The sequence below is a fragment of the Rhinopithecus roxellana genome, chromosome 8 (genome assembly GCF_007565055.1).
Source record: "Rhinopithecus roxellana isolate Shanxi Qingling chromosome 8, ASM756505v1, whole genome shotgun sequence".
NCBI lineage: Eukaryota > Metazoa > Chordata > Mammalia > Primates > Cercopithecidae > Rhinopithecus > Rhinopithecus roxellana.
Window position 1 is genome coordinate 64,813,552 of NC_044556.1, and position 12,906 is coordinate 64,826,457.

The following is a 12,906-nucleotide window of genomic DNA, read 5'->3' on the forward strand; positions in this document are numbered from 1 at the left end:
AAGTAATCAGCTTTAAAATTCTGGGAGGAAATCAATTTAAAAGATGGGACTGATTCTGATGGCTTACAGTAGGAAGGAAGCAAATAGATTCACTTATATACGAGGTTTTAAAAGTCGCTGGAATCAATTACATACAGATGATTAAAGAATTTGTTATAGTCTACTACTTAGAGTCATCGTTCAATTAGCTTTGTAGTAACAGTCTAATCTTCTGTACTTAAATGCCAAATAATTACTTCCTAATAGGCATATATTAAGTCCTAAAATGGCACTATCATTTGATTAACATTGCACAATTTATAGAAGAGTTTCATATACAAGTCAATTAAAAATTTAACAAATACTCTATTAAACACCATGTAGCAAATCCTGTAGTAGGAGCTGAGAAAAATACAAGCATACTCCTTGCCCTTGATCTATTGTAGAAGGCAGACAAACATGGAATCATAATATATAGTGAGTACAGTAATGGACCACTATGGGAACTTGGATGAGAGAGTAAGAGATGGGAAAAAAAAAATACAATGAATAGTCAACTTAAACTCAGTCCTTAAAAAGTAGCTAGAAAGGCTGGGGGGAAAAGTCAGCATGAATGAAAGAGGCAGAAAGATGCATTGTATATGACAACTAACATGTATTAAACATTTCTGTATACCTAAATGCTTTATAGACATTATTAGTTCACTTAAACTTCACAGGATCCTTTATTGTCCCCATTTTACAATGGGAAAACAGATTTCTTGGAGAGTTTAAGTAGTTTGACCAAAATCACACAGGAGTAAGTGGCAGAGTAAAGCTTGAGTTCAGGTCTATCTGAGTTCTTTTTTTTTTTTTTTTGAGACGGAGTCTCGCTCTGTTGCCCGGGCTGGAGTGCAGTGGCCGGATCTCAGCTCACTGCAAGCTCCGCCTCCCGGGTTTAAGCCATTCTCCTGCCTCAGCCTCCCGAGTAACTGGGACTACAGGCGCCTGCCACATCGCCCGGCTAGTTTTTTTGTATTTTTTCAGTAGAGACGGGGTTTCACCGTGTTAGCCAGGATGCTTCTAAGTATTAGACTATATGTACTCCTACTATGGCTCATGAAGGGTAAGATTAGGGGAAAGCGGTGTTTATAGTTAAGGCCAAAAGAAAGAAGGTTCTTATTTTAAAATAGAAACATTCCCTTGATATTGCGATTTACAGATTTTTTTTAAACTTGGAAAATTACAGTTTGTCTTTTGGCAATTAAATTCAATTAAGCCATCTCTTTATTTTGCTAATTTTTTCACTGTACCAAAAACAATTGTCTTATTGTGGTTTAAGGCAGCCAACAAGGCTATCCCATTTAAAGTTTCAGAATATGTATTGTCTCATATGAGAAAGCAAAGTATCTAAAAGAGCTTATTACTATAAATTTCATGATTCAATTTTTAAATTGCCATAAAAATAATGTATATATCAAATTACCACAATCTCGAAAAGACTCAGAATTTAGACTCTTCCGGAAGGCAGCAATCACTCATGCCTTCAACAAACCCAACATCTTTTATGTTTTGGGCACCGTGCTAAGTGCTGGAAATATAAAAGCAAACAAGCCTTCAAAGAGCTTAGTTTGTGCACATAACCTCTGCTGAATATGTATAAAATAAAACTATAAAAGGTGTGTTATTTCTCCTCCATATTGGTATAAAAAGCACCTGACTCAATTCACAAATGACTCATATAAGAAAATAGAAGACAGCAGTTATTTGGATTTCCTACCCCTGCAGAGATCCAATATCTCCCTATGCCACAATTCAGAACCTCCAAGAAAAGAAAGACCTTGAGAAATACTTTATATAAGATATTTAGGTTTATGAAGGTTTACCCATTCTCAATGCCCCTGACTGGAAAGCTTCTTTCAACAAAAAGGAAGGAGAATTTAATTGGGCATCTTCTATTATCATAGGAATGCATTTTTCCCAACCAAGTCAAGGTAAAGGAAGGTGAAACAGCACTATTATTCAGGTAAGTTAAAGATATTTTTTGTAGGTTGCTCTAGAAGACTAAGTCTATTTATAATACTATGAGAGAATGCATTCCAAATTATAGTCAACTTAAAAAATGGGAAACGTTTTGCCAGTGAGGCAATACCCTTGTGGCTATTTCTTTTTATTTTTTATTTATTTATCTATTTTGAGGCGGAGTCTCACTATGTCACCAGGCTGGAGTGCAGTGGTGCCATCTCGGTTCACTGCAACCTCCAACTCCCTGGTTCAAGCGATTCTCCTGCCTCAGCCTCCTAGTGGTGATTACAGACATGTGCCACCACATCCCAGCAATTTTTGTATTTGTAGTAGAGACGGGGGTTTCACCATGTTGGCCAGGATGGTCTCGATCTCCTGACCTTGTAATCCACCTGCTTTGGCCTCCCAAAGTGCTGGGATTACAGGCGTGAGCCACCGTGCTCGGCCCCTTGTGGCTATTTCTACTCAGTGACAGTGATTTAATTTTTGTAGCCTCCTATGTCCTATTGAAAATCATTTGAGACTGTTTTGCAAGGAGCTAGTTGACAGCTATTTTCAACTATTAAAAAGTGTTATAATCCCAGCACTTTACCAAAGTTACTTCTTATGCCTTCAGGTTATGCAAGTAGGCCAAGCACATTCTTTAGAAAAAAAAAAAAAAGGTATATATTGAGAAAATAGCTGATGAATGTCTAATAAAATTGCCACTCATGTAAAAAATTCTGTTCAGGCACAGTACTTCCTTTTGGTAACCTTTCTAAGGAGGATGGTATTCTTTAATCAATATCATTAGTATTCTTTAATCGATCATTGGTCAAGAATGTAGGTAGCCAAAGCAATGGTCAACATAAATTTGAGAACTATGCACTGTTTTAGGTTAATATGGAATATTACTGTAAGGCCTTGAGGTTCATAAACTCTATGTCATCATGAAGAAATAAGACTGATTTGCCTTATTATCAATTACTTTCAAAAAAGGCTAAAAATGGCTCACCATGATTGTCTCTTAGAAGAATAAATAGATCAATATCTTTTGTAGGACAGAGTAATTTGAAAGCCCTAAGCTCTGATATAACTTAAAAAGGCAAATCAGTTTAACAAAATGTACCATGGAATTAAGGACACCAGGACAGCCAGCTTCTTTAGGACAGTCTAGATCCAGTGTAAAGATTCCAAACATTCCACCAATCACCAAATCCCATAGCCAGAGCTATGTGGCCCTCATTTCTGTGAAAGGCTAGACTACAAATTATACGGCAACAATTTTTCAATTGTTACTTTCCCTGTTTATTAAATAAGTAGCAACCACCCAATCTCCAAAAAGCAATTCTTTAAACGACACTGTTATCAACTGCCTATGTCTTTCATTTTACTGTAGTCCAATCCAACAAAATTGGTCAGAAAATTAAGAAAATAGCATTCACATTAATTGTCTTCATAAAACCAGCATTATAGTCTCTCTCGCAGATCCCTCTTGATAGGCAGGCCTTAAAACCTTTACAATGAAGAAATTAAAATAATGACTTAGGGGGTGACTAAAGTTTTAGAGATGGCCCTACTCTCAGAGATTCTGTTTCAGAAGGTCTGCAATGGATCCAGAAATCTCTATTTTAACAACTTTCCCCACCCTGAAAATTTGAGGCAGATGGTGCATGCATGGATCACCTCAAGGATAAACCTAAGTGCTGGTCTAATTCGATCCTAAATATTTTTTTCCTTTGCCTGTCATCACTCTTCTATTCTTTCACTCCAGTTGGACTGTTCATTCACTGGTATGCAATCTTGAACAGCACTGTCTAATAGAAATACATCACAAGCTACCTATGTAATTTTAAATTAACTAATAGCCATATTAAAAAGTAAAAAAAAAAAAAAAAACAGGTGAAATTAACCTTAATAATATAGTTGATCATAATACAACCAGAATATTGTTTCAATGCATAATCAATGTAAAATTATTGGTGAGATATTTTACATTCATTTTTCATATACACTCTTCAAAATCTGATGAGTGTTTTTTTAGTTTAGTTTAGTTTTGAAAAGGGGTCTCTCTGTCACCCAGACTGGAGTGCAGTGGTGCAATTACAGCTCACTGCAGCCTCGATCTCCTAGGTTCAAGTGATCCTCCCATCTTGGCCTCCCAAGTAGCTGGGACTACAGGTGTGTGTCACCAAGCCTGGCTAATTTTTTTTCTTTTTTTTTGTAGAGATTTTGCCCAGACTGGTGATGTGTGTTTTACATGTAGAGCACATCTCAGTTTTTCCTAGTCACATTCCAAGTGCTCAAAACTACATGTAGCTAGTGGCTACAATATCAGACAGCTCAAGTCTAGAACACCAATTAAATCTCAGGTTTAATTGAGTTGTCAGGTTGCACTGGATTGGTTGCCCAGTTTTACCTTCTAGAGAGTTACACGACCTTGGGCAATTTAATTTCTTAGTGCGCTGGCTTCCTCTTTAGCAAAAATGGAGTTAAAAACTGCACTTTACAGTGCTTGGCACATAGACACCCTTAATAGCTGTTATAATTACCACTGTCCATACAACATTCTCTCTTATTCTTTGCCTTTGCCTACCCTACACCCATCAACTAAATGCTTCCCATGTGACTCTACCTCTCCAAATCCAACTTCTCCAAACTAAGGTTAATCCTTTATGAAGTTTTCTTACATCCACCAATGAATGATCTTTCCCTCTTGTGAAACTACAGCATTTGACTGTGTTTCTTATTCAGAACTTAATTATATACTGTTTTGAGTCATTTGCTGCATTGTTAGTTAACAGGTACTTATCTGATTTAACATAAATGTACACCCTGTCTACACAACTATTAGGCTTTTAGAGGGCAGAGAACGTGTATCCTGTGTATGTGCACGCACATACACATACATAAAAGTATCATAAGTACTTAGTAAATATTTGCTAAATGAAGAGTAATTGAAAATGACATTCTTACTCCAATACTTTCCCATATACCCCCATAAAAGCAGCTGTATTTAAATTAATATTTTATAATATAACAAACAAATCAGCGGTTGTTTCTAAATCTTTTGCATTTCAAAAGAGACACAACAAATACAAAAGATTATGTTTTACAAACTTTACATATAAAGATTTTATATTCAGGATCGAAATCATCTTTTTCAAACAACTTTTTTTTGTGGGGCCTGGGGGAGGGACAAGGTCTAGCTCTATTACCCAGGGTGGAGTGCAATGATGTGATCCTGGCCCACTGCAGGCTCAATCTCCCAGGCGCAAGCAGTCCTCTTATCTCAGCCTCCCAAGTAGCTGGGACTACAGGCATGCGCCACCATGTCCATCAAATTTTTGTATTTTTTGCAGAGACGGGGTTTCACCACGTTGCTGAGGTTGGTCTTGAACTTGTAAGCTCAAGCGAGCTCCTGTCTCTGCCTCCCAAAGTGCTGGGATTACAGACATGAGCCACTGCACCTGGCCTTCAAATAACTTTTGTATGTAACATTATCATATTAGTAATTTTCTTCTATTGCATTCCATTTTAATTAGTGAGAAAAAAATAATTAAAAAGTACCATTTCTTAGCTTTAGTTTTGATCACGAAATAATAGGAATAGTATAGTATTTTGTTTGAATTCAAGTCTAAGAGGCAGAATTTGATTAAATCTGAAGATCTTCTAAAAATCTAGTTCAGAGTAGACGGCTTGCTATGCATTAAATGATTTTTATATTTCACACACACACACGTGCACACATAATGTATTTTTCAACATTTCAGAACAAAATGTGTATCATTACTAACAAAACATCCTACATCAGTAATGGAAAACCAATTTGCTCAATTACATGGGACTTTCAACAACCTGATTTCATGGTAAGGCTAGAAGAAATAATTACAAAAGCCATCGAGTTCCCAAATAAACACCATACCATTTTGAAGATTAAAAAAAAAGAACACCACATCATTCTTGGGTATGTAGTCTATTATGCAAATATTCTTTTTGCCAACAGTGAATAAACCAGGTTACACTAAAAACAGTTCAAGAATAGCAAATACTGCTTTCTGGAGAAATCTAAAAATAGATGATGAGAATGCTTCTCAGGTCTTGTTACTTTCATGCTACAATTCACATCCATAGGAGACATTTAGGAGATGTTGCTCCTAAAGTGGCCATGTTACAGTTGTATTATATCAGGACAGCGTTCCAGCAATAAGAAAAATATTTCAGATTCATGTTTTTAACTGAGCTTTCTCAGCTCATTTGTTGTACAATCTACTGATAAAATAGCATTTCTGGGAATATAAGATATTTCTACTTTGTTTTAAATCTTTAATCTTTTTTTTCTCAATCCTTTCTTAAGGGGTGAACTTCCTTTAAAATTTATTCTGTTTACATTCTTGTCCATTTTTTTTCCTTAAAATTCACAGAAAATCAAAGATTGCAATAAAGATTTCATTTAGGTCTTTCAAGAAATTTGTCATCTTAAAATATTTTGTTTGTCCACCTCAGTTGCTGAAATTTTCTTTCACTCTGGTTTATACCACATCTTGAATCATACCCTCTCTCTAAATAAGATTAATAAGCTGATCTCCAACCAACTTATATGATATGAAGAGAAATAAAGAGGAGCAAGATAAAGTTATAAATAATAGTAACAAAAAAGCAACTGCATCCTCATTGATTAGTAACCTGACTTTTCAATCTTTAACTTTTTTTTTACACCTATCACTGAACAGGACTACTTGAACTATTAATATCTAGAATAATCGGTAACATAACCATAAACTCCTGTTCTTACCCTCACCAAGTTAAATGTTTCAACTGAATAAATAAAACCAATGACTTCAAAATGTAAAATGTAACCACAATTCCCTTCTGAAGAGAATTTTTTCCTTGAAGAGATTAGATTATACTAGTATGAAAAACCTGTTATGTCTCTCATTTGATAAATGAAACTTTCATACAGAAAACATATTTTAATTAATCATCAAAAAAATTACAGATGTCTTGTTTAGGGGTATTTCCAATCAATGAATTATTCTAACAACAGAAGTTTAAATAAGAAATTCAACTTCTGCTTTCCACAGCTCTATTTAATTCCCAAAATACATTATCCTAATTTGCTTCTGAACAGTCTGTCCTCATAAAGTGAGTGTATGCTTTTTTATTTAACAAGAACCTGAAGCTAGAAAGGAAATTGAATTCTACAAGTGGGCAATTAATTTGACAGTATTTGCTTTTTCCAATATGAGTATGTCAAGTTCAAATACTAAATGAGAAACTGAAACCATTAAATGTTAGGAAAAGGAAAATTTAATTTAGTTTCTGTGGTCTAATAAAAGATCTTAGCACAGAAGTAAATTCATTTCCGTTCTTCTGAGATGAGAAAAAACAGAGATAATGTACTTGCTTCTATAAAAAGTAGAACCTCTACAACCTGTGACTTGTAAATAATTCAGGGGATCCAGCGAATTTTACTTGGCTCTAATTGGCCAAGGCAAGAAAAGCATCACCCAGCAGTATAAAGCTAAAAGAAAAAAGAAAAGTCTAAAGAATAGAGAATCTGCCTCTTATATTCCTATACATCAGAATTATTAATTTTTTCCATTTCTAGGGAAATGGAAAATAGGAAAATAAATTACATATTAGCATGAAATTTCGTGTTAGCAAGAAATACTAATTTGAAAATAAATTTCATATTAGTCACTTAGTCACTTACTAAAGGGTTAAATTACATACAGTAAAAATGTACATGTCTATTACAATTTTGTTTTTTTAACAACTTCATATTTATATATATATATATTTTTTATATCGAAAGCAACAGAAAAAGATAAGCATGTCTAAAAAGGCGAAGAAGTGTGCAACATTATGAAATGTAGGTAAAGGTGTGTAAAAATTGCTAACTAAAGCTAACTTCTCCATGTCCTAGAGAAACCAATTCTATATTTTCTTCCTTAACCTACTCTACTATTCAACTACTGTCCCTGAAAAATCTCCTTATATTTAAATTAAATCCTTCCTAAACCAGCCTAATTTTGCTATTACTGTTTTTCTTCAAAGTACACACAGGAAAGTCTGATACTAATTTTAACAATATCACATGATAACATGGAATATTTTGGTTCCATAGTAAAGAAAAAAATGTAGATAACATATTTAGCATTGTTTTATTTCACAGTTAGCATTCCTAAAACAAGGACAAACATCCAACTCAGACACAATCCAACACACAATAGACATTTGTTCATTATTAAGTTCCTACTACAAATCATTTGTGTACCAGTGCTGGGGATATAACAAATACATTACCATTCCCTGGCCTAAAGTGGTTTATAATTTAGTGCAGAATATACAGACATCAACAGACAAATGCAACACAAGGCTGATATTACCAAAAAACCCAGAAACTAGGGAAAAAAGTAGCCACATACTCTGAAATGAAGGTATTCCATGCAATTAATATAGATAATAAACCATTATTCTTTCACAGCTCCATATTATACCACTGTGTCAATGTAGCATAATTTAATCAACCTTCTACTATCAGGTATTGTTTTCAACTTTTTTGCAGTTATAAACACTTCCTTGTAACATGAAACTGTATACTGATTTTTTGACTTTATAAACTGTTTCCAACCTTGCTAAATAACTTTATGAACCATTATTTTTTAAATGACTAAAGAAAAACTGACTTCAAATATAAGGTAATCATCTATTTTTCCAAACAGAAGATCCAAAAATACAAAGTTTTTGGGCAATCTGAATACTACACATTGTAAATGCAGGCACTTAGATGACATAATCAAATGCCTACATGTGACATTTAATTATGTCACATATAACATTAATTTACAGATAAAACTGTTCAAAATCCCAGTGACAGAAAATACACTGACTTAGAACTCTTGCTTTTATTCATTTTCATTTTTCAGGAAACAAAACCCTTCCACATGCACCTTCAACATCAGCCTTTTATTAAAAAAAAAAAAAACGGCGCGGTGGTTCACTCCTTTAATTCCAGCACTTTGGGAGGCCGAGGTGGGCGGATCACAAGGTCAGGAGATCGAGGCCATCTTGGCTACCACGGTGAAACCCCGTCTCTATTAAAAATACAAAAAATTAGCCGGGCGTGGTTGTGGGCACCTGTACTCCCAGTTACTCAGGAGGTGGAGGCAGGAGAATGGCGTGAACCTGGGAGGCGAAGCTTGCAATGAGCCGAGATCCCGCCACTGCATTTCAGGCTGGGCGACAGAGCAAGACTCCGTCTCAAAAAAAAAAAAAGAAAAAAGGAAAAAAAGACATAATAATGAACACATGTATTTACTACACGCAAAGCATTGCTCTAAGCACAACAGCTTTTCCCCTGAGGTATGTACTACTGTTACTTCCATTTCAAAGATGAAGTTTCTGAGGCAAATGGAGATTACATAACTCGCTCAAGGTCACACAACTGACAAGTGGCAGAACCGGGATTCAGACCCACACAGGCTAGCTCAGAGGTCATTTCCATCTACTTTTTGAGTCAACTAACAGTTTTCCAGAGTACATCATCTTCAGTGCCATCTGTTATTTGAGATAGTCTTTTGAATCTGGTATGATGCTGTCATTGGTCGTTTTAAGCCCACTCACACTTTCTACCAGCATAACACGTCAAAAAGCAATACAACGAGGGGCTGCTATGGAGATCAAAGCTATAGAGCTATACAGAAAATACCTTTGTCCCCTAGAGAAAATAGTTTTTTCTTATGCCCAAAGTCTATTTACAAAAATTAATTAGGTTACTGCCCAGAAAGCGAACTTTGACACAACATCCAAAAAGCAGAAAACACAGGCACAGAAGGGACTACCTTAAAGTAATAAAAGCCATATATGACAAACCCATAGCCAACATCATATTGAATGGAAAAAGTTGAAAGCATTTCCCCTGAGAACTAGAACAAGGAAACTTTTACCACTTCTATTCAACATAGTACTGGAAGTCCTCACCAGACCCATCAGACAAGAGAAAGAAATAAAGGCCATCCAAGTTGGAAAAGAGGAAGTAAAAGTGTTGCTGTTCACTGATGATATGATTGTATAAAAAATCCTAAAGATTCATCCAAAAGGCTCCTAGATCTGATAAGTGAATTCAGTAAAGTCTACAGTTACCAAATCAATTTACATAAATCAGTAGCACTGCTATACACCAACAGTGACCAAGCTGAGAACCAAATTAGCAACTCAATCACTTTTACAACAGCTGCAAAAAAATAAAACACCTAAGAATATACTTAACCAAGGAGGCAGAAGATCTCTACAAGGAAAACTACAAAACGCTGCTGAAAGAAATCACAGATGACACAAACAAATGGAAACACATCCCATGCTCATGGATGGGAAGAATCAATATTGTGAAAATGACCATACTGCCCAAAGCAATCTACAGATTCAATGCAATTGCCATCAAAATACCATCATCATTTTTTCACAAAACTAGAAAAAAAATTCTAAAATTCATATGGAACAAAAAAAGAGCCCGCATAGCCAAAGCAAGACTAAGCAAAAAGAACAAATCTGGAGGTATCACATTATAGGACTTCAAATTATACTACAGGGCTATAGTTACCAAAACAGCATGGTACTGATATAAAAATAGGCACTTAGACCACTGGAACAGAATAGAGAACCCAGAAGTAAAGCCAAATATTTACTGCCAACTCATCTTTGGCAAAGCAGAATGACAATGGATCCCCATATCTCATAAAAAATCAACTCAAGATAGATCAAAGACTTAAATCTAAAACCTGAAATCATAAAAATCCTGGAAGATAACATTGGAAAAACTCTTCTGGATATTGGCTTAGGCAAAGAATTCCTAAGACCCCAAAAGCAAGTGCAACAAAAACAAAAATAAATAAATTGGACCTATTTAAACTAAAAAGCTTCTGTACAGCAAAAGAAAGAATCAGCAGAGTAAACAGAAAACCCACAGAGTGGGAGAAAATATTCGAAAACCATGCATCTGACAAAGGACTAGCATCCAGAATCTACAAGGAACCCAAACAAATCAGCAAGAAAAAAAAAAAAACTCATTAAAAAGTGGGCAAAGAACATGAATAGACATATCTTCAAAGAAGATATACAAACAGCTAACAAACACATAAAAATTGCTCAACATCACTAATAATGAGGAAAATGCAAATTAAAACCACAAAGAAATACCACCTCACTACTGCAAGAATGACCATAATTAAAAAGTCAAAAAACAATAGGTGTTGGCATGGATGTACTGAAAAAGGGACACTCTTACACTGCTGGTAGGAATGTAAATTAGTACAACCTCTATGGAAAACAGTATGAAAAGAGTCCTCAAAGAACTAAAAGTAGATCTACCATGTGATCCAGCAGTCCCACTACTGGGTATCTCCCAAAGGAAAAGAAGTCATCATATGAAAAAGACATATGCACACGCATGTTTATAGCAGCACAATTCACAACTACAAAGATATGGAACCAACCTAAGTGTCCATCAAAAAGACATAGAGAGTGATATAATGAACTTTGAGGACTCGAGGAGGGGAGGTTGGGAGGGAGGTGAGGGATAAAAGATTACATGTTGGGTACAGTGTACACTGCTCAGGTGATGAGTGCACTAAAAATCTCAGAATTCACCACTAAAGAACTCCTCCGTGTAACAAAAAAATCACCTGTATCCCCAAACTGTTGAAATTTTAAGAAGCAGAAAACATACAGACTATATTCTCCAATAACAATACAGCAAAACAGCAATCAGCAATAAAAAGGTAACTAAATGAAAAAATTTTAAAAAGAACCATTTGGAAATTTTAGTATTACTTTTCTACAGATCTTAGACAAATAAAAAATGAATAAAGATGAAAATAGAAATTAATTAGAAACTTTCAAAAATTAGACTTGATAAAGAGAACTAAACGTAAACAAAAACCAAAAAAGTAATAAATTTTAAATAAAAATTTTATGAGATCCAGGTCATAACCATAAATTTAATAAAGTAACTAGACACTTAGACATATATTAAAGTGTAAGATTTATATGAGAAGCAAAAAACTTTGCTAAAAAGATGCAAAAACATGAATAAAACTATCTAGACAAATACTGTATGATCTCACGTATAAGTAGAATCTAAAAAAGTCAAACTAATAGAAGCAGAGAGTAGAAATAAGATGTCAGTCAAAGGGTAAAAGTTTTCAGTTACAAGATGAAGTTATGAGGACCTAATGTACAGCATGGTAAATATGGCTGATAATACTGTACTGTGTACTTGAAATTAGATAAGGGAGTAGACCTGAAGTGCTCTCCCAACCAAAAGAAAAAAAAATTAACTATGTAAGGTGATTGTAACAATCATTTCGTAATGTATATCAAATCATCATGTTGCACATCTTAAATATGTACCACTTTTATTTGTCAGTTACACCTCAGTAAAGCTAGGGGTAGGGGTAGGGGTTTGGGAAATAGACCTAGAGTTCGGGAAAATGTCAATCCTTCCCAAATTAATATATAAACTTAAAACAATTCTCATTAAAAGCCCAGTATAAATTTGGTTTTGTTTTGTTTTGGAACTTAAATTAATTCTAAAGCTCAATGGGAAGAAAAATGTATAAGAATAACCCTAAGACTTTCTTTGAAAGAAAAGTAGTGATATGGCTTGTGTCCCCACCCAAATCTCATCTTGAATTGTAGTTCCCATAATCCCCACATGCCATGGGAGAGACCCAGTGGGAGGTAATTGAATCACGGGGGTTACCTCCATGCTGTTCTCATCATAGTGAGTTCTCATGAGATCTGATGGTTTTGTAAGGGGCTTCCCCCAACTTTGCTCTCACTCATTCTCCTTCCTGACGCCATGTGAAGAAGCATGTTTGCTTCCCCTTCTGCCATGACTGTAATTTCCTGAGGCCTCCCCAGCCATGCTGAACTGAGTCA

The 12,906-nt window shown here is 35.0% G+C and overlaps 1 protein-coding gene across 1 annotated transcript in view; it reads right to left on the bottom strand.

Moving 5' to 3' along the window:
• RAB3GAP2 (RAB3 GTPase activating non-catalytic protein subunit 2) overlaps window positions 1-12,906 on the bottom strand; it is a 117,493-nt gene that overhangs the window by 82,158 nt on the left and 22,429 nt on the right.